This window comes from Trichomycterus rosablanca, chromosome 18, assembly GCF_030014385.1.
Source record: "Trichomycterus rosablanca isolate fTriRos1 chromosome 18, fTriRos1.hap1, whole genome shotgun sequence".
NCBI lineage: Eukaryota > Metazoa > Chordata > Actinopteri > Siluriformes > Trichomycteridae > Trichomycterus > Trichomycterus rosablanca.
In genome coordinates this window covers 9,699,405-9,723,400 of record NC_086005.1, presented here as the reverse complement: position 1 = coordinate 9,723,400, position 23,996 = coordinate 9,699,405, and positions in this window count along the sequence as shown.

Here is a 23,996-nt window from a genome sequence, read left to right as displayed (position 1 = left end):
TAGTCCATCTGTTTCTCTGCATGCCTTGTTAGCCCCCTTTCACCCTGTTCCTCAATGGTCAGGACCCCCACAAGACCACCACAGAGCAGGTATTATTTGGGTGGTGGATCATTCTCAGCACTGCAGTGACACTGACATGGTGGTGGTGTGTTAGTGTGTGTTGTGCTGGTATGAGTGGATCAGACACAGCAGCGCTGATGGAGTTTTTAAACACCTCACTGTCACGGCTGGACTGAGAATAGTCCACCAACCAAAATATATCCAGCCAACAGCACCCCGTGAGCAGCGTCCTGTGACCACTGATGAAGATCTCAAAGATGACCAACTCAAACAGCAGCAATAGATGAGAGATCGTCTCTGACTTTACATCTACAAGGTGGACCAACTAGGTAGGAGTGTCTAATAGAGTGGACAGTGAGTGGACACGGTGTTTAAAAACTCCAGCAGCACTGCTGTGTCTGATTCACTCATACCAGCACAACACACACTAACACACCACCACCATGTCAGTGTCACTACAGTGCTGAGAATGATCCACTACCTAAATAATACCTGCTCTGTGGTGGTCTCGTGTGGGTCCTGACTTGAAGAAAAGCATGTAGAGAAACAGATGGACTACAGTCAAATGGACTGAGAGTGTAGAAACAAGGAGGTGGTTTTAATGATATGGTTGATCTTTTGTGTTGTTTTGCACTTGCTGGGTGGTCTGTGTTGCACCCTGGTCCTAAAGGAACATTGTTTCACTTCAGTATGTACTCGTATATAGCAGAATTGACAATAAAGCCTATCTTAGAAGAAGAAGAAGATCTTAAACTCTTGGTGGCTTGGGACACCCAAACACAGGCATGCCCATACCACCAATCTTACATCTGGGCCTGTAACCGTGAGCAGCAGATGTACTAGAACGTTTTACCTGTAAATAATTGAACATGGGTTCATCTGCATTTTCTTTACTTTCTGAACTTTTGACAGCGCTTACCACTCAAACGATGCATCATTATTGTTTTTAATTATGCTTCCTGACCGGATCACGTATACCTGGTGTCTGGGAGACATCGAGGCTAGGAGCTGAATGTGAATGAGCGTGAGAGATACAGTGCTTTTGAGTTAATTGCAATGATTCTAGTCTACGTTACGGAGGAGTCCTCGCATAATTACCCGCCACTGAAATTATAGTGCGTGGAATTACTTGCTTCTGACAGGAGTTTGGTTTTAAATACCGATTGCTGTAGGTAGCTCCAACGTAATTAGCACTGTGATTGTGCAGCCGTAATACGCTAGCAGTCGTTGCTTAATGTGTTTAACAGCGCTTCTGATCCAATAATGATAACACAAGAGTGGAGAGAAGAAGAAAAAAAAGTTTTCACAGACGAATCCGGATCCCATCTAATATTTGATCTACAGTATCTACACACATCTTTCTAATAATGCAGGTAGTCTTCATTATCACCAGCCTGCTTTGCAATTCAAATGCGTCACCCAGCCCTGATATGTGAAATGAGCGGCGTGTATGCTCGAATAGACATCCTGTCAGTGATGTCGGCAAATATTTTATTTCCTCCTGACAGAGCGACGCCGGGACGGCCCATGTCACTGAACTGCTCGTGCACAATTACCTTGGGGTCAGCACAAGGAAATTGGCTTCAGCATTGATCTTTTTCTATCCCAAAGGGGCCGATGAATAATTGACCCGTCTCAAGTCTTGAGTGAAACACTAACCCATGCTTTGGGTTATCTGTGGACATGGCCTTCTTAATAGCAGGTTAATCCAACTCCAAACCTCGTTTTTGTCCTATTAAAGTTCTCTTCCTATTCTTCAAGATGTATTGTTCATCTAAAGTTTTTAAGGTTATTCAGAAACATTAGGACGTTTGGAAGAAATACTTGATATATCAAAACAATAGACATTTACATTTTCATCATTTAGCAGATGCTTTTTCTCCAAAGAGACTTACAACTGTGACTGTACACACTGCAAGCAACTGAGGTTTAAGGTCCTTGCTCAAGGGCCCAACAGTGGCAACCTGGAAGATGTGGGGCTTGAACCAGCGACCTTTTGATTACTAGTCCTGTACCACTGTCCTTATACACCGATCAGCCATAACATTAAAACCACCTCCTTGTTTCTACACTAACTGTCCATTTTATCAGCTCCACTTACCATATATAAGCACTTTGTAGTTTTACAATTACTGACTGTAGTCCATCTATTTCTCCACATACTTTTTAGCCTGCTTTACCCTGTTCTTCAATGGTCAGCACCCCCCACAGGACCACCACAGAGCAGGTATTAGTTGGTAGATCATTCTCAGCACTGCAGTGACACTGACATGGTGGTGGTGTGTTAGTGTGTGTTGTGCTCATATGAGTGGATCAGACACAGCAGCGCTGCTGGAGTTTTTAAATACTGTGTCCTCTCACTGTCCACTCTATTAGACACTCCTACCTAGTTGGTCCACCTTGTAGATGTAAAGTCAGAGACGATCGCTCATCTATTCTTGGTTTTTATGAATCTTGGTCTTGGTTTATTAAAGGTCTTTGTTCTTGCCGAGTGTGTGTGTGTATGTGTATGTGTGTCTGCCTTGCAATGGACTGGCGCCCCGTCCAGGGTATTACTGTGTGCCTTGTGCCCATTGAAAAGCTGGGATAGGCTCTAGAACCCCCCGCAACCCTGGATAAGCGGTTAAGAAAGTGAGTGAGTGAATGAGTGTTCTTGTCTTGTTTGGTTTTCAGCCTTGGTATTATTTTAGTCTTGTATTGGTTTGTCCTAGCTAAGCTTTAGACCTGACCCTGATCATCTGAAGTCTTCTTGGTGGTGTTGCTTGTTTTGGTCAGTGTGGTTTTACTCTCCGTTACTTTTGGTTCTTCAGTGGTGTGGTTTTGTTTCTTTCTTGGTCTTGACTAAACTGGTATGTTTAAATGCATTATAGACTTTTTAGTGGTTGTCTGAAATGTCTTCCGATAAGACTATTTACCATTGATTGCATAAATGCGCTTTAACTCCTGATCAGTGGGCGGTTTGATCTTTACAAAGTGCTTTGCTATAGTCATTTAAGGAGTTTTAACACCTAGTGTTGTGTTTTAAGCACTCAGATACTCAGAGGTGAGATGTTGGAGGCGTTGGCAGATTTGACCTTAAAACTGACACAATTAAATGAATCCCACAGTGGCCTCTGCACATCAACTGAAAAAACTCTTGTTTATGAATACTGAACACCCGACCCACAGATCCACTATCTGGTTGTTATTTAGAGTTCATAGAAAGCGAATTATAAATACAAAAGAAGAAGATATTAGAAATGTAGTAAACACCGCTCACACTGCAGTTGAACTCACTGATCAGTCTGAAGTGAAAATTATATTTATGTGTTTTAGATTTCATTATGTCTCAAACCTCAAAACACAATTATAAATATACTCATGAGCAAAGAAACGCAGCGTTTCTTTTAATGGTCATAACAAATCATGTGTCAGAAAATAAGTAAGAACTAAAAAAATATGCTTTTGAAACCTGCTTGTTATTCCTCACTATGGTGGTGAACCTTTGGGGGGGGGGAAGCTAAAAAACAGAAGTTTTTACATAAATAATTGATAGCAAAAAAACTGCAGTGACAATGACATGGTGGTGGTGTGTTAGTGTGTGTTGTGCTGAGTGTGTATGAGAGTTTTTAAATACCGTGTCCACTCACTGTCCACTCTTAGATACTCCTACCTAGTTGGTCCACCTTGTAGATGTAAAGTCAGAGACGATCGCTCATCTATTGCTGCTGTTTGAGTTGGTCACCTTCTAGACCTTCATCAGTGGTCACAGGACGCTGCCCACGGGGTGCTGTTGGCTGGATATTTTTGGTTGGTGTATTATTCTCAGTCCAGCAGTGACAGTGAGGTGTTTAAAAACTCCAGCAGCGCTGCTGTGTCTGATCCACTCATACCAGCACAACACACACTAACACACCACCATATGGTAAGTGGAGCTGATAAAATGGACAATGTGTGTAGAAACAAGGAGGTGGTTTTAATGTTATGGCTGATCGGTGTATATATATACAGTGTATCACAAAAGTGAGTACACCCCTCACATTTCTGCAGATATTTAAGTATATCTTTTCATGGGACAACACTGACAAAATGACACTTTGACACAATGAAAAGTAGTCTGTGTGCAGCTTATATAACAGTGTAAATTTATTCTTCCCTCAAAATAACTCAATATACAGCCATTAATGTCTAAACCACCGGCAACAAAAGTGAGTACACCCCTAAGAGACTACACCCCTAAATGTCCAAATTGAGCACTGCTTGTCATTTTTCCTCCAAAATGTCATGTGATTTGTTAGTGTTACTAGGTCTCAGGTGTGCATAGGGAGCAGTTGTGTTCAATTTAGTAGTACAGCTCTCACACTCTCTCATACTGGTCACTAAAAGTTCCAACATGGCACCTCATGGCAAAGAACTCTCTGAGGATCTTAAAAGACGAATTGTTGCGCTACATGAAGATGGCCAAGGCTACAAGAAGATTGCCAACACCCTGAAACTGAGCTGCAGCACAGTGGCCAAGATCATCCAGCGTTTTAAAAGAGCAGGGTCCACTCAGAACAGACCTCGCGTTGGTCGTCCAAAGAAGCTGAGTGCACGTGCTCAGCGTCACATCCAACTGCTGTCTTTGAAAGATAGGCGCAGGAGTGCTGTCAGCATTGCTGCAGAGATTGAAAAGGTGGGGGGTCAGCCTGTCAGTGCTCAGACCATACGCCGCACACTACATCAAATTGGTCTGCATGGCTGTCACCCCAGAAGGAAGCCTCTTCTGAAGTCTCTACACAAGAAAGCCCACAAACAGTTTGCTGAAGACATGTCAACAAAGGACATGGATTACTGGAACCATGTCCTATGGTCTGATGAGACCAAGATTAATTTGTTTGGTTCAGATGGTCTCAAGCATGTGTGGCGGCAATCAGGTGAGGAGTACAAAGATAAGTGTGTCATGCCTACAGTCAAGCATGGTGGTGGGAATGCCATGGTCTGGGGCTGCATGAGTGCAGCAGGTGTTGGGGAGTTACATTTCATTGAGGGACACATGAACTCCAATATGTACTGTGAAATACTGAAGCAGAGCATGATCCCCTCCCTCCGGAAACTGGGTCGCAGGGCAGTGTTCCAGCATGATAATGACCCCAAACACACCTCTAAGACGACCACTGCTTTATTGAAGAGGCTGAGGGTAAAGGTGATGGACTGGCCAAGCATGTCTCCAGACCTAAACCCAATAGAACATCTTTGGGGCATCCTCAAGCGGAAGGTGGAGGAGCGCAAAGTCTCGAATATCCGCCAGCTCCGTGATGTCGTCATGGAGGAGTGGAAAAGCATTCCAGTGGCAACCTGTGAAGCTCTGGTAAACTCCATGCCCAGGAGAGTTAAGGCAGTTCTGGGAAATAATGGTGGCCACACAAAATATTGACACTTCAGGAACTTTCACTAAGGGGTGTACTCACTTTTGTTGCTGGTGGTTTAGACATTAATGGCTGTATATTGAGTTATTTTGAGGGAAGAATAAATTTACATTGTTATATAAGCTGCACACAGACTACTTTTCATTGTGTCAAAGTGTCATTTTGTCAGTGTTGTCCCATGAAAAGATATACTTAAATATCTGCAGAAATGTGAGGGGTGTACTCACTTTTGTGATACACTGTATATATATATATATATATATATATATATATATATATATATATATATATATATATATGACTAAGGCGTTCTTCTTTTACTTCTGTGCAGAAAGCAAGGCTCACAAAACATGGTTTGGTTAGTTTAATGTAGGTGAACTGCAGAGACCTTAACAAAGCCCAGATCTCAACCCAGTTAAACAACCTGAGATAAAGTGGAGCATTGATCGCAAGTCAGGACTCCTCATCCAACCTGACAGACCACACAAAGGACTGACCTGACAAAATGCATATTGACTGGTAGGCACAGATTCCCAATTCCAAGTTCTATCTTAATGCCCATGGTTTTAGATTTGGATGTTCCACTATGTCATGGTCTGAAATTTTCTCTAGTGCTTTTCTACAATTCCATCTCTGTTGTGTTTTGTATGCCATTTCACTTCGATTGTTCTTTGAATGGGGCACCTCACTTGCATGCCTTTGGAGTGTAGGAGGAAACCGGAGCACCCGGAGGAAACCCACGCAGACATGGGGAGAACATGCAAACTCCACACACACTGAGTGAGTGAGTGAGTGAGTGAGTGAGTGAGTGAGTGAGTGAGTGAGTGAGTGAGTGATACCACATGGACAGACCCCACACAGATAAGTTAGAAAGAACTCCAAGTGATGAATTTATGTTAGTAAATGTACATTTATTTTTGATACCGTTGATGTATAAACATGTCAAATTACAAGCACAACTAAAAAAATGAACATTAGGTAAAATGCAATAGAAAGCAGTGATCTAGTAACTGTCTTTTATTCAATTTAATTAAAATAACACAAAGGGAGAGAATAGTTCAACAATGTAAAAATATTTTTCAATCTGTGATTAAAAGAAATTTGGAGATCCACAGCCCACTGATTTTTAAGAATCTAAAGAATCCAATTTAGAGAATCCAAAGAATCTTTAAAGAAAGCACAAGGCCAAAAACCAGTGTTGAATGCCTGTGATGTTTAGTCCCTCAGATTTAAATGCATTAAAATCAACAGACGTCTGTGCTGTGACGTCTATGTACAAATGAAAGTGTCATAAGTAGAGATGTACCGATCAGGGTTTTTGGCACCGATTTTGGCACCGGGAAGGGAGGGGGGGAGATGATGTGGCTGCAACATGCCCACACACACACACACACACAGGTTTAATGTTATCCAGTTCAGTCTGAAAAAAAAACTTAAAAAGAGCCTCACAGTGAAGATAAACCGGAGACAAACGCAACAGCGCGCGTGTGTTTGTTTGTGCCTTTAAGAGATGATCTGTTTAGTGTCGCTAAGTGATTCATGAGTCGATTCGTTTTCATGAGATGCGTAAGTTCTTCTTCTCGGTTATCTATCCGTGTTTACTGTTATTAATTAAATGTCGTGGTTTTAAATAAACACCAGATACTTCAGAACAGTTTGTGTGACTGTCTTACATTAAAAAGCTTCATTAAACTGCTTTAAATTAAATTGCTATTACCAAGTTTTCTGATGATCCTAAAAGTTCAGCAGATGATCCTGAACTAACGAATTTGGTAATGAATAAACTTTTGCCTCTGATTGGCTCTGTAACGTTTTCTGTTCTCATCTACATCACAAGTAAGAACCGCTCACGATTTACCAAAGTGAACCAGGAGTTTATATAACGTGCTGATAGAATCGACTCCGATGTGACCGGGTTGAATTATCTTTTTAAAGTAAATATTTCAATCAGCAAAATTACATCGTATGTATGATGCACAACGTTAATGATGTTATTTTAGGTCATGAAGAGCTTTCACGATGGTTTCTGTACGATGGTTGATGAATGGTGATGTGATGGTTGGTGCTTTGTAGCTCAAAGTCTGGATCAATCCACTGAGCTGTTAACTTAACATGGTCTTTATATATCACACGATCGGATCGGCTACATTTAGGAAATATCGGCCGATTGCCGATAGCATATTTTGATTAAAAATCGTCCGATACCGATTCATAGTCGATCGATCGTCCCATCTCTAGTCATAAGTCAGGTATCAACAACATCCAGAAACGCCGCCCATCTGAGATGGACTGACACAAACTTTGAATGTATGCTGTGGTCTGATGCCAGCTTTCAAACGATCTATTATGATATGTGGGTGTTGGCACCATTGGCATGGGTAACTTGTATATACACTGATCAGCCATAACATTAAAACCACCTCCTTGTTTCTACACTCACTGTTCATTTTATCAGCTCCACTTACCATATAGAAGCACTTTGTAGTTCCACAATTACTGACTGTAGTCCATTTGTTTCTCTGCATGCTTTGTTAGCCCCCTTTCATGCTGTTCTTCAATAGTCAGGACCACTACAGAGCAGGTATTATTTGGGTGGTGGATCATTCTCAACACTGCAGTGACACTGAAATGGTGTTGGTGTGTTAGTGTGTGTTGTGCTGGTATGAGTGGATCAGACACAGCAGCGCTGCTGGAGGTTTTAAATACCGTGTCCACTCACTGTCTACTCTATCAGACACTCCTACCTAGTTGGTCCACCTTGTTGATGTAAAGTCAGGCACGATCGCTCATCTACTGCTGCTGTTTAAGTTGGTCATCTTCTAGACCTTCATCAGTGGTCACAGGACACTACCCATGGGGTGCTGTTGGCTGGATATTTTTGGTTGATGGACTTCTCAGTCCAGCAGTGACAGTGAGGTGTTTTGTCTAATCCACTCATACCAGCACAACACACAAACACACCACCACCATGTCAGTGTCACTGCAGTGCTGAGAATGATCCACCATCCAAATAATACCTGCTCTGTGGTGGTCCTGAGAGAGTCCTGACCATTGAAGAACTGCATGAAAGGGGGCTACAAAAGCATGCAGTGGTAGCTCAGTGGTTAAGGTACCAGACTATTAATCAGAAGGTTGCCGGTTCAAGCCCTGCCACCACCAAGTTGCCACTGCTGGGTCCCTGAGCAAGGCCCTTAACCCTCAATTGCTCAAAATCGTGTTCAGTCATAATTGTAAGTTGCTTGTAAATGTAAATCATTGCTTTTTGTTTTTTAATTATTATTATTTATTTTCAAATCTTTCCTACTGCTCCTGAAATTGAATTGAAACAGTAGAATTTAAGATATTTTATTTCTTCTGCTTTTTATGGAACTACTTTCAGAGAATGACATTAAATTCTCCATTCACACTATGTTCTGACTTATAGCATTAATATTGCATGTTTCACATAAGTAGCTTTTGCTGTCCTTACAATAAATAAATGATGATTTTTTATATGAAACTTTATGGGAGGTGGGGTAAAAAAAAAATGCATTAAAAAATACGGTCCGGCCTTGTTGTTTCAGTGATTTTAGCATCGACATGATAAACGTGACAGTCGTGAGGAATCAGCATCACAGAGACAAATAGGACTCTGGAATAAGTGACGGTAATTCACACGGATGTGTGATGCTCACAACATCTGCAAAACTGATTACATCTGACCGTGTTAATAACAACCTGTATCTGCACAGCACAAAAAAACATGAAAATTCATCGTCCTAAAGGAGCTGGGAATATATTACAAATCACAGCTGCTGTTTTATACAAAAACCCACTTTGCTGGCCGGCAATATTAACTTTTTATAAATATAAAATGTCAAAACATTTTGGCAATGTTCATGTTCGTCTATAAGCTTTGCTTTCACTGCTTTGGTCCCAGAGTGTCCCAATACATAAACAAGACAAACTGGTATACAATACAAAACACAAACCTTGAGGTAGAACCTAAAATCATAAAGGATTTATTTTTGACTTAATATATACACAAATCAGCCATAACATTAAAACCACCTCCTTGTTTCTACACACACTGTCCATGTTATCAGCTCCACTTACCATATAGGAGCACTTTGTAGTTCTACAATTACTGATTGTAGTCCATCTGTTTCATTGCATGCTTTGTTAGCCCCCTTTCATGCCCCCTCAGCAGCACTGCTGAAGTTTTTAAACACCTCACTGTCACTGCTGGACTGAGAATAGTCCACCAACCAAAAAATATCCAGCCAACAGCACACGGTGGGCAGCGTCCTGTGACCACTGATGAAGGTCTAGAAGATGACCAACTCAAATAGCAGCATTAGATGAGCGATCGTCTCTGACTTTACATCTACAAGATGGACCAACTAGGTAGGAGTGTCTAATAGAGTGGACAGTGAGTGGACACGGTATTTATTAACTCCAGCAGCGCTGCTGTGTCTGATCCACTCATACCAGCACAACACACACTAACACACCACCACCATGTCATTACTGCAATGCTGAGAATGATCCACTACCTAAATAATACCTGCTCTGTGGGGGTCCTGACCACTCAGAATCACTGAAGAATCAGGCTAAAAACGTATGTAGAGAAACAGATGGATTACAGTCAGTAATTGAACAACTACAAAGTGCTTCTATATGGTAAGTGGAGCTGATAAAGTTGACAGTGAGTGTAGAAACAAGAAGGTGGTTTTAATGTTATGGCTGATCAGTGTACACCGACGAGGCATAACATTATGACCACTGACAGGTGAAGTGAATAACACTGATTATCTCAAAACACAGACGAGAACATAAAGCCTTGCAAGGTAAATTTATCCATGAATTTAGTAGAACCCTAGTCATAACCAATCATGTGTATGTAGACAAACAACCAGCCGATAGCTGATAGGTAACGGGCAAGTGCAGTTTGATCACTGCGCCACCTGAGCGCCCCAAATTTTGTGATGTGAAACAAAATGTATTTATTTTTTTATATGTTTGTTGTGTGTCAACTTTTACAAATGTTTTTTCAGCTGCTCCCATATTTGGAGGTTGCCAAAGCAGATCTGGTTTGCATACCAGACCTGGCAGTTTTTACACCCTTCCTGTGCACACTAGGTTGTTTCAGCCTTGCCAACCCCCCGGACATTAGCCAATTATTTGTGCAGACACCCAGCTGATAGCACTGCTGAACTCCAGGTCCTCTGATGTCAGTGGTTGTTGTTTAGTGCAGCCTTTTGCATGTTTACCCCAACCTTTTTAAGAAGAAGATGACCAACTCAAATAGCAGCATTAGATGAGCGATCGTCTCTGACTTTACATCTACAAGATGGACCAACTAGGTAGGAGTGTCTAATAGAGTGGACAGTGAGTGGACACGGTATTTATTAACTCCAGCAGCGCTACTGTGTCTGATCCACTCATACCAGCACAACACACACTAACACACCACCACCATGTCATTACTGCAATGCTGAGAATGATCCACTACCTAAATAATACCTGCTCTGTGGTGGTCCTGACCACTGAAGAACAGGGTGAAAGCAGGCTAAAAACGTATGCAGAGAAACCGATGCACTACAGTCAGTAATTGTAGAACTACAAAGTGCTTCTATATGGTAAGTGGAGCTGATAAAATGAACAGTGAGTGTAGAAACAAGAAGGTGTTCATAATGTTATGCCTGATCGGTGTACGACGAACATAAAAACACAAAGTTTATAACAATACTACTCACCAATGATGAAAAATCAGTGGGAACCCTGAGATTTTTTTGCTGCAATGAGACGCTCCCACTTAGGGGTGGTAACACAATAACACCTAAAGTGTGTTCCTTATGTCCAGTCTACTCTATAACTTTGTGAAGCGGGATTTTCTGCAGTGATGGCAACCAAAACAAAGATAGAATATTTGAAAAGGAAGCAGTGTTTTTACTGCTTTTGTAGCGATCTCTAATTATTTATTCCTTCTGTGTGGTCCAGTAATAAATGACCCATGGACTGGTACTGGTCCGTGGCCCCGTGGTTGGGGACCACTGGGTCAGTGTATTTTATAACTTTTCCATTTGAGCGTCCAATAATTGATTCAACTTTCTGAGCCTAAATGTAAGATTTTCACTTCATACTTAAACAGCAATTTCCTAGTGCTGTAAACTGCAGGAGCAGCTTGTTTGTTTACAATCCTCTCTCTTTTTAATCTGTCTGATTAATGTAAAGGCTTTACTGATATTTTGTAAAAGTTCAGACCCTCAGCTTATTGTTTGGGTGAATTTCTGAATCCAGTTGTTCTGTGGATTTCATCAGTCGTAACCAATCATGTCAGTATGTAGACCCAACCAACCAGCCGATAGCTGAGAGTTAGTGGGTAAGTGCAATTTATCGCTGTGCCACCTGTGCGCCCCTAATTTTGTGATGTAGAACTAAATGTATTTATTTATTATATGTTTGTTTCGTCTGCAGATCTGGTCTGTATACCAGACTTGGCAATGGAAATTTGTGCAGATGCCCGGCTGATATCACCTCTTAACTCCAGGTCCCCTGATGTCAGTGATTGTAGGTTATTGTACTTAATCGCTGCACCACCTGAGCTCCCAACTTTTACAACGATTATTCTTGATAATAGTGCTACTTTACTTTTGTACTTTGGTGCTGTAAACTGCTGGAGCAGCTTGTTTGTTTACATTCCTCTCTTTTGAATATATCTGATTAATTTGGGTGAATTTCTGAATCCAGCTGTTCTGTGGATTTCATCAGTCGTAACCAATCATGTCAGTATGTAGACCCAACCAACCAGCCGATAGACGATGGGTAGTGGGCTGGTGCAATTTATCGCTGCGCCACCTGAGCGCCCCTAATTTTGTGATGTGGAACTAAATGTATTTATTATATGTTTGCTTTGTATAATATATCTGATTAATGTAAAGACTTCACAGATATTTTTTTAAAAGCTCAGACCCTCAGCTTATCGTCTGGGTGAATTTCTGAACCCAGCTGTTTTATGGATTTACAGCAATCATGATAACTCTTCATAAAGTTGGCACCTCCAAATCTGCAATTGAGAGCCCATGTGTGACGTTTCTCTGAGAAGATTAGGGATAAACAGGTAAACATCATTGACGTTTCCTTCAGCTCTCCCGCTTTCTTCTTAATCCTTTTTTTATTGATCCGAGCACATTGACAAGCCAGGCAGAAGCGCCGCGCGCTCAAAAGAGATTGTACGCCCTCCAAACTTTCTCTGCAACTTTCATTCAGACGTAAGCGACAGACACCACCTCCCAGCTCTGAAAGCCATTTAAAGAGCACTATACAGTGCATTAGTACGTTTTAAGTGTGATTCATTGGCTTTCCTGCAGCGCTAAAGTAATAAAAAAGCACAACTGGGGTCTTTTTGTTGGGCGATTAATGACTTGCAGCGTGACACCATTCAGAATGCACGCTGCTTTTGTGTGTGTAATTGCGTATAATGTGGAATTGGGGGTAAAGCTAGGATCCAGGGTAGGGAAATGATCTTCCAGCGGAAGGATATTTATCTTATCCGCTATATTAATCTCATAAGCACACTCCAGTCTCCCCGAGGTGATTTTTAACCATAGCTCACCTGGAAAGTCCAGAGTTTGGGGTCGATTTGGAATGGATGTGTATAAGTGAATGCAACGTCGAGTGCCGGGCCTTGTTGCCATGGATTCCTCAGCCTTCCCTGTTGCCATTAGCAACAGATCAGTCCCCGAGTCACTGTTTTGTTCAGTGGTACAGTATGTCTCAGACATCTAGTGTTTTACATGCGGTCATTTCTTTCTACTCTAAGCACTAGAATCATTAAAAATACTACATATATTTTATTTAACTTTATATATTTATTTAATCTATTTATTCTGATTGACTAATTTTTTAGACTGTAAACAGTAGTGTACACGTCGACGTAAACCTAGTCATCTCTCTTGATGACTCCCAGATCAGACCGTCTGATAATGTAAGAAGCCTTGGTGTTGTCCTGGATAACCAGCTGACCTTCTCTCCTCATGTAGCCAACATGACAAGATCGTGCCGGTTCCTCCTCTACAACATCAAGAAGATCCGGCCATTTCTCTCCATGGAAGCTGCTCAGATTCTGGTCCAGTCACTTGTAATCTCACGGTTGGACTACTGCAACTCCCTCCTGGCAGGTGCTCCTATGTCCACTGTTAAACCCTTGAAGCTCATTCAAAATGCAGCTGCCCGTCTGGTTGTTAACCAACCTAAACACTGCCACATCACCCCACTGCTGCGTTCTCTTCACTGGCTTCCTGTAGCTGCACGCATTCAATTTAAAACACTGATGCTCGCCTACAAAGCCAAAAATGGACCAGCCCTAGGTTACCTTCGTGGTCTAATCAAACCCCGCTCTGTACCGCGCAACCTCCGAGCCACTAGTCTCGCTCGACTTGATCCTCCACCCAGGACTCGAGGAAGACCAGCATCAATGCTCTTCTCTGTTATCACCTCTTTAATAAGCACTTAAGCTGACTTGTACTTACTTACTAACGCTCTTATTCATTTCTTGAAAAGAAAAAAAAAAAAAAAAAAACTTTGGTTCTAACAGGGTTTCAGCAGATTTGTGTTCTTGGACTGTTGTCTACTGTGGTCCGTGGCCTGGTGGTTGTGGACCACTGATGTAGAGAGCTCACTAGGTTTTCGGACATTTCTCTGTGATGAAAATAGCTCATTAAAGGGCTTTTTTTTTTAAATGTCAAATGCTCTTTTGTAATGATGGGCACAAATTCCTCTCCAAAAAACTCTCCAAAATCCTGTGAAATGCCCTCACAGAACAGTGGAGGCTGTTATGGCTGCAAATGAGAAGTGTCATAATAATGTCAATAATTTTTAAATAGGATGTCCAACAAGCTCATGATCGAGTGTCCACATACTTTTTTTTCCCTATTTATTAATGCATCTCCCTTTTTCCTATTTTTCCCTTTTTCTGCCTATTTAACATTTGTGCCCGCTAGATGGCGCCCAGCCGACCGGTAGCAGAGCCGAGATTCGAACCGGGGTGTTCAGCAAAAAGAGATTCGAACCGGGGTGTTGAGAATCTCAGCGCTGGTGTGCTAGCGGAATATCCCACTATGCCACCTGGGCACCAGGTGTCCACATAGTTCTGATCATATAGTGTAATTCAGAATTAAATAATCTTCTTTATAGTGGAAATAATATTTGATTAAGGTGGCATGGTGGCAGAGCAGAGTGGGTGTAGCAGAGCAACATGGGTCCTGTGAACTTGGGTTCAAGCTCACTGACTGTAATTTATGACATTTTTCCATGCCCATGCTTCTTGGCTTACCTTCCACATGCAGACGGCATGGTGGCTAAGTGGGTAGCTCTGTCACCTCACAGCAAGAAGGTCCTGGGTTCGATCCCCAGGTGGGATGGTCCAGGTCCTTTCTGTGTGGAGTTTGCATGTTCTCCCCGTGTCTGAGTGGGTTTACTCCGGGTGCTCCGGTTTCCTCCAACAGGCCAATGACATGCAAGTGAGGTGAATTGGAAATACTAAATTGTCCATGACTGTGTTTGATATAACCTTGTGTGAACTGATGAATCTTGTGTAATGAGTAACTACCGTTCCTGTCATGAATGTAACCAAAGTGACATGACGTTAAAATCCTAATAAACAAACAAAACCTTCCACATGCAAAAGGTGCGTTTGTAGTTTGAAACTGCCCTTGTGTGTGTGTGCGTGTGTGTGAGTGTGAGTAAACGTGTAAGTGTTTGTTTTCCTGGCACCCCATGAAGTCGTTCATGAACAGATGAATAAATGAATGAAAATTAGCAAATAAATGAATCAGATCTGCAGTGAGTCAAGTTCCTGATTGAAGTAAATTGAATCGAATCGAATGCTTGTGCTCTCGAACCTCAGCGAAAAGTTTGAGACGTGGTGAAGGATCTGAATTCTCGGTTGGGTTTTCCGAAACATGGACGTGAGCCGTTGTTCCCAGCATGCACGCTGCTCTCGTCTGGGATTTACAAGCTGTCGTACAAGCTGATAAAGTGGAAGGAAATTTGCCCAACTGAGTAGATATTATAAAATGTAATGGAGTGAAATCAACCATGGATGAGAGAACGGGCTTTGTTCGATTGAAAGGTTGCCTGGTTTGTACCATTTCCGTTTTTTGTTCATTCGGCTGACACTCGTGTTCAAAGAGACTTGGCAGTAAAGCAGAATTTAATCTAAACAAAGAGTTGAACTTTAAGGGTCGGTGCTCAAGTGCTTCTGGAATTTGAACTGCCAACCTTGCCATTGTAAAACGTCAATTCCTGAGCTTTCACCAGCGGCGTGATACTGAATAAGCAATTGTAAGTGTAAAAATACTGACTTTTACTCCCCATGCCAGGGATTTAAGGTCGAATCTTTAGGGAAGGCTTTCCACAAGACTTTAAATGTTTTGGTTGCCCCGTTATTTTGGGGTCGGCACAGCAAATCTGGTTCTCCTTCCTGACTCAACACTTCCATTTTACCAGGCTTGAGACCAGCACAGAGAGCGCACTGACGAGCGCACCTCCTAGCAGAGATGTTTACAAATCACAAAGTCCGAGTCAAGTCACGAGTCTTTAGGCTAGACTCCGAGTCAAGTCACGAGTCTTTAGGCTAGAGTCTGAGTCAAGTCACGAGTCTTTAGGCTAGAGTCCGAGTCAAGTCACGAGTCTTTAGGCTAGAGTCCGAGTCAAGTCACGAGTCTTTAGGCTAGAGTCCGAGTCAAGTCACGAGTCTTTAGGCTAGAGTCCGAGTCAAGTCACGAGTCTTTAGGCTAGAATCCGAGTCAAGTCACGAGTCTTTAGGCTAGAATCCAAGTCAAGTCACAAGTCTTTAGACTAGAGTCAGTCAGGTCACAAGTCTTTAGGCTAGAGTTTGAGTCAGTCAAGTCTTTAGGCTAGAGTTTGAGTCAAGTCACAAGTCTTTAGGCTAGAGTCCGAGTCAAGTCACAAGTCTTTAGACTAGAGTCTGAGTCAAGTCACGAGTCTTTAGGCTAGAGTCTGAGTCAAGTCACGAGTCTTTAGACTAGAGTCTGAGTCAAGTCACGAGTCTTTAGGCTAGAGTCCGAGTCAAGTCACGAGTCTTTAGGCTAGAGTCCGAGACAAGTCACGAGTCTTTAGGCTAGAATCCAAGTCAGGTCACAAGTCTTTAGGCTAGAATCCGAGTCAAGTCACAAGTCTTTAGGCTAGAATCCGAGTCAAGTCACAAGTCTTTAGGCTAGAATCCGAGTCAAGTCACAAGTCTTTAGACTAGAGTTTGAGTCAAGTCACAAGTCTTTAGGCTAGAGTCAGAGTCAGGTCGCAAGTCTTTAGACTAGAGACCAAGTTAACACATGCTGATGCTAGGGACTCTTGTTGTTCACGAGTTTACGAGTCGAATCGGAGTCATTTGAAACAAGTCTGAAGTCACTGTGTGTGCGACTTACGTGCGACTTGGACTCCCCATCTCTGCCTCTTGGTGTTATCCCTGGATCTCAGCGGTAGTGGGCTAGCATATTTTCTCAAGCGCCCTGACATTTACTGAAGTTTAAATATAAATTAAACTCCACATTTGGCCCAATTACAAACTCAGCAGACAAACAGCTGTGTAACAGACAGGTCAGAGTGCTGTGAAGTTCCTCCACAACAACCTCTGCACCAAACACCAAAGAGGGGAGCATCCAGGCCCTTATGCAGCAAGCACCCAAACACCACCTCCTCCATTTGCTATAATGTTCAAACTATAAAATGCTGTATTTAAGGGGGGCGACCCGATGATAGAGTGGGATATTCCGCTGAACTCCCAGAGTTTGAATCTTAAATCTGCTACCGGTCAACTGGGTGCCCCCTGTTCGCAGTGCCTGCAGCAGACAAGATTGGCCGCCAATCTGTGGGGTGGGAAAGACCGGACTAACTGGGGGGTGGGGTCTTCAATGCTTTAAAGTAAGGACTCTGTTTAGCAGCCCTGTACAGAAGTGGAGAAACATGGAGATCAGTGTGTGACTCTCCATGCGCGATACCCGGCCTCACAAGCGAATCCACAAAAGTGTTTTGGTTGCTCGGTTATTTTGGGGTTTGTATGGGCGAATAAGAAGGGGTTGAGGGACTGTGCACGCATCAGAGGGGGCGTGATGCAGGCACATATATCTGCCTTGGATATGATGGGGATCCCCAGCAGCACAAGACTATTTGGCTATGCTAAAACAATTGGGAGAAAAGGGAAGAAGATGCATGAATAAAATGGGGGAAAATGCTGTATTTAAGTTTAAACAGACATCATAAGATACTTTGATTTTTTTTGTGCATAGACTTAGGGATCATCAATGAGTGCTTTTGTAAATGCCAGACAAGCACTGACGTTGTCTTTTTGTGGTTCTATAAACTCTTACTGTGGTTTGGTGGAGTCCTAAAGCCTTAGACATTTCTTTGCAACCCTTTACAGGCTGATGCATTTTACTAATCTCCTATCAAATATATTACGACTGTGATAGTGTTCCTTTAGGTTGACTGTTCGCCTTTAATAATAAGTAAAATTTATTTTCTACAGGGCTGTTCAATAGCAGAGCGAGCATCATAAAGAAATGCTTTGCTGAATTTAGTTCTGAAGATCTTGAACTGCCTGCCTGGACTTAATACTATCCACCACTTTTGAGATTAATCTGAGGCCTAATGCTCTTGTGGCTCTATCACCACAATCCTGTTGTGTGCTGGAAAGCTTTTTCAGAGGCTGGTAAAGCAACAGAGAGGAACAACCCAATATTCCTGAGCATGATTTTAAAATAAAGCTCAACTACAAACCCAGCAACCCAGCACTCAGTCCACTCTGTAACAGGTTATTCATTTAGATTTTAATTATCTTCATGCTTTCAAAATAAAAAAAACACTAACCAATATACAGTATATATCTGTTAAAAAAAATAATGGCTCACAGTAAAAAAAATGTGTATTAAAAATTAAACAGCATGAAAATATAAAGCAGCTTTGTTTATTCTCTGTCCAGGACTGGTGAGATAAAAGAACTGTATTATTGTTACTTACTTTTCTGATTGTGTTCATTAAAAGCTGAACGCAGGTTTGTAGTTCTTTCTTCTGTTCTAATGTTCTAATTGTTCTTTCTTTTGTTCCTTCAATTTCTTTCTTTCTTTTTTGTTTGTTTTTTCTTTCTTTCTTTTTTGTTTGTTCTTTTTTGTTTGTTTGTTTCTTTTTTCTTTTGTTTCTTTCTTTCTTTTGTTTGTTCTTTCTTTTCTATCTTTTGTTCATTTATTCTTTCTTTTGTTTTTTTGTTTGTTCTTTCTTTCTTTTTTGTTTGTTCTTTCTGTCATTTGTTTTTTTCTTTCTTTTTTGTTTTTTCTTTTCTTTGTTTGTTAGATTTTCTTTTTCTTTTTTTGTTCCTTTCTTTTTTCTTTCTTTTTGTTTGTTAGGTTTTTTTTTCTTTTTGTTCTTTCTTTTTTGTTTGTTCTTTCTTTTGTTTTTTGTTTCTTTCTTTTTTCTTTCTTTTTTGTTTGTTCTTTCTTTCATTTGTTCTTTTTTGTTTGTTTCTTTTTTGTTTGTTCTTTGTCATTTGTTTCTTTCTTTTTTGTTCTTTCTTTCTTTTATTCATTTGGTTTTTCTTTCTTTTGTTTGTTAGATTTTCTTTTTTGTTTGTTCCTTCCTTTTTTTTCTTTTGTTTGTTCGTTCCTTCTTTTGTTTGTTTTTATTTTTATTTTCTTTGTTCATTCATACTTTCGTTTTTTCTTAGTTCTTTCTTTTTTTCTTTCTTTCTTTCACTTATTTGTTCTTTTTCTTTTTTGTTCATTCTTTTTCTTTTTTTTCCTTCTGTCCGTCTGTTCTTTCTTTCTGTCCATTTGTTCTTTTCTTCCTTTTTTCTCTTTTTCTGTCTTTTTTTCTACATTTATTTATTATTCAAAACGGCGAGCACGTACGTGTGGAGTGTAGCGCTGGAATGTTAATTGCTTTAAATGTGCAGAGCGATGGAAATGTGTTTTGTCTCCTCAGTCGAGGTTACTGCAGGCACAGGAAGAAAGCACCAGCTATGTGAAATGAGGTGCAATTTGTCTTTTTATTGAAACATCATTTCTGACGCAGTTTGCAGACACTCATCAAGGTTGCTGTTTTCATTTGTTTGTAGCTGATATGTACAGAGATTGAAATTAAAATATGCTAAATGACAAAGCCTGCTCTTTGTGCCCGGTTTTTAAAAGTGTCATCATTGTTCTTACTTCCTTTAGCAGCATCACACCGATAATAAAGTGCCGGCTCTATTTTTTTTACAGAATGACGTCTATAACACAGATTAGCTTTAATTACATATCTGAAGAACTACAGGTCACACACTGACGAGGTATTTTTAGGGTGAAAGTTGAAGTAAAACTGAATTTTGCAACCTTTCAAACCATTACATTAATGATGCATCAATATCAAATCAATATCAAATTGTTTTAGTTCCACAAAATCTTTATTCTGCTTCTTACCTCAGTTTTTTATTTATTTTTTTTGCTCTTTTATTTATGCATTTTCTCCCTTTTTCTTTCAATTTACCATAGTTAATTCATCTTCCACTGCTGGAGACTCTGGTCGTGACCAAAATGGGAAATTTTTGCCTGCCCCACGCACCCTCTGACATGTGCGTAGTCCACAACTCCTTATTGCCCACACATTCAGTGAATTTGCACATGAAGCCAGTATTCGTGTGCAGAGAGCCACACACTGATCTTTGCTTTCCTCCACTACCTGTACAGGCGCCTCGGGCTACGGGTCCTTACACAGCGTCGGGCCACTTTTAGTCCGGTCTTTTCCCACCCGGAAGACTTTAATTGCCAATTTTGTCTGCTGCAGGCACTGCCAATTATGTCCGCTAAAAGAGGTGCCCAGCAGAACGTTTTTTTTGTTGTTGATCTTAACTTTAATTTTAAGCGATAAGGTGATTATACACCGATCAGCCATAATATTAAAACCACCTTCTGGTTTCTACACTCACTGTCCATTTTATCAGCTTCATTTACCATATAGAAGCACTTTGTAGTTCTACAATTACTGACTGTAGTTCATTTATTTCTCTACATACTGTTTTAGCTTTCTTTCATGCTGTTCTTCAATGATCAAAACTCCCCCCACAGAGCAGGTATTATTTAGGTAGTGGATCAGTCTCAGCACTGCAGTGACACTGACATGGTGGTGGTGTGTTAGTGTGTGTTGTGCTGGTATGAGTGGATCAGACACAGCAGCGCTGCTGGAGTTTTTAAATACTGCGTCCTCACTGTCCACTCTATTAGACAATCCTACCTAGTTGGTCCACCTTGTGGATGTAAAGTCAGAGACGATCGTTCATCTTCTAGACCTTAATCAGTGGTCACAGGACGCTGCCCACGGGGCGCTGTTGGCTGGATATTTTTGGTTGGTGGACTAATCTCAGTCCAGCAGTGAGCCTATCCCAGCTTTTCAATGGCCGCAAGGCACACAGTAACACCCTGGACGGGGCGGCAGTCCATCGCAGGGCAGACACACACACACACACACACACCCATTCACCTATATGGCAATTCAGTGTCTCCAATTAACCTGACTGCATGTTTTTGGACAGTGGGAGGAAACCGGAGCTCCCGGAGGAAACCCACGCAGACACAGGGAGAACATGCAAACTGCACAGAAAGGACTCGGACCACCCCGTCTGGGGATTGAAGCCAGGACCTTCTTGCTGGCCACCGTGCCGCCCTTGATGAATTTATGCATAGTGAAAAGTAAACCCATTTCTAAGCACATGTTTCTAATGGAAAAAGCTAATTTTTTATCTGTACCATCTTATTCATCATTATTTTTACTGAAATACTAAAGTTATATTTTCAGTACAATTAAAGCACACTGAGATTCATTTTTGTACTTTAAAGTGTAAAACTGGAATTTAGGGGTTGAAAAAGCTCTTTAAACTGGGCCATGCAAACACCTGGAAGGCCGATAACGCTGCATGGTGCGAATGGGAGGAGTGGTTAATGGTGCAAAGATGGAACATAGGGATGAGCGGATGTTTCTAACAGCAGGAGTGAAAACCAGCAGAGAATTCAGTCACTAGATGAAGTGCGAGACTGCTGCACTTTTATCTCCAAAAACAAATCTACACGTGCAATCAGACTGAGAACTGCACTGAAGCTTGGTCCAGACTTCACGTCCAGACTGAAATGTGAAAATGGCATGCTGGGCATGAGCGCGTGTCTGAGCCATGGCATAATGTCACTTTAATTCTGCAATTCTTTTCTGTCTCAAATGGTTTCTAGTTTTGCTTTAGTAGTTTTATTATGTATATATACACTGATCAGCCATAACATTAAAACTCACTTTCCATTTTATCAGCTCCACTTACCATATAGAAACACTTTGTAGATCTGCAATTACTGACTGTAGTCCATCTGTTTCTCTACATACTTTTTAACCTGCTTTCATGCTGTTATTTAATGGTCAGGACCACCACAGAATCAGGTATTATTTAGGTAGTGGGTCATTCTCAGCATTGCAGTGACAATGACATGGTGGTGGTGTGTTAGTGTGTGTTGTGCTGATATGAGTGGATCAGACACAGCAGCACTGCTGGAATTTTAAATACTGTGTCCACTCACTGTCTACTCTATTAGACACTCTTACCTAGTTGGTCCACCTTGTAGATGTAAAGTCAGAGACGATCGCTCATCTATTGCTGCTGTTTGAGTTGGTCATCTTATAGATCTTCATCAGTGGTCACAGGACGCTGCCCACAGGGTGCTGTTGGCTGGATATTTTAGGTTGGTGGACTAATCTCAGTCCAGCAGTGACAGTGAGGTGTTTAAAAACTCCCATCAGCATTGCTGTGTCTGATCCACTCATACCAGCACAACACACACTAACACACCACCACCATGTCAGTGTCACTGCAGTGCTGAGAATGACCCACCACCTAAATAATACCTGCTCTGTAGTGGTCCTGTGGGGGTCCTGACCATTGAAGAACAGCATGAAAGGGGGCTAACAAAGCATGAAGAGAAACAGATGGATGACAGTCAGTAATTGTAAAACTACAAAGTGCTTCTATATGGTAAGTGGAGCTGATAAAATGGACAGTGAGTGTAGAAACAGGGAGGTGGTTTTAATGTTATGGCTGATCAGTGTATATGGAACAGCATCCTGGTTTCTACACCTAATAAAACAATTAGTAGGTGATTTAGGATGTATTAATGACTTCAAGTTAAGCTTTTTTTATCCTCTTTATTGTTGCATTGTCTCTATTTGAATATACTTTTCTTAATCCCCATCTGCTGCCTGCAAAACATTATCTGACCTTCTTTTCCTCAGACATGACTAAATGATTATGCTGCTGCACTGCTTTTAAACCATATTTATATTTTTCACACAATTCCCTTCACCAATTACACAGGGTACCACATAATGAATTTTACATGCTACCTACTGCATCATGTTGTAAGGAGGGACGAGATGAGGCAGGACACAAGTGCCCTCTCTCAGCGAGTGCTCCATTAGGGCTGGTCCAATAATCAACATCCAAAGGCAGAGCTGTGGTCAGTACACAAACAAGCAAATAATCACAAGGACAATCCATGTTCATAGTCAGAGTAGCAGTCAAGGGTAAAACATCAGACAAGGAACATGTTAATGAACAGGACTAGAAAACATCAGAAACGACGGCTAATGCTTTGCAAAGAAACCCTGGGGGAATTGATAATGATGCTAATCAAGGGCTAAAGGTGTACTGGTGATAAAGAACAAAGGAACTAATAAAAACAAGGGGCAGTGACAGGGCATTGGAAGACTCGAAACAAAACATGTGATTAAAATCTGTGATGCCCTGGGGAGAGACTGTAGCCAAGTCAGGATTCACCTAGCCTGCTAAGTGTGTAGCTATAGTGCTAACTAGTTACTCCAATGTTGAACCATACTGGCTTAAAGGTTTATCACCACAGTTTGGGATGGATGGATAGATAGGTAGATGGATGTGTAGATAGATGGATAGATAAATAAATAGATAGATGGATGGATAGATAGATTCATAGATGGATGGATGGATATGCATATAGATGGATGGATAGCTTGATTATGGGTGGATGATGGATGGATGGATTGATTATGGGTGGATGAATAAATGGATTGATGGATGGATGGATAGATAGATTCATAGGTGGATGGATAGATAGAGAGATAGATTCATAGGTGGATGGATGGATGGTTAGAGAGATAGACTCATAGGTGGATGGATAGGTAGATGGATGGGTGGATGATAGATGGATTCATAGATGGATGGGTGGATAATAGATTCATGAATGGATGGATGGATAGATCATGGATGGGTGGATAATAGATTCATAGATGGATGGATGGATAGATCATGGATGGGTGGATAATAGATTCATAGGTGGATGGATGGATGAATGGATGGATAATAGATTCATGGATGGATGGAGAGATGGATGGATAGATAGATTCATGGATGGATGGAGAGATAGATGGATAGATAGATTCATGGATGGATGGAGAGATAGATTCATGGATGGATGGAGAGATAGATGGATAGATAGATTCATGGATGGA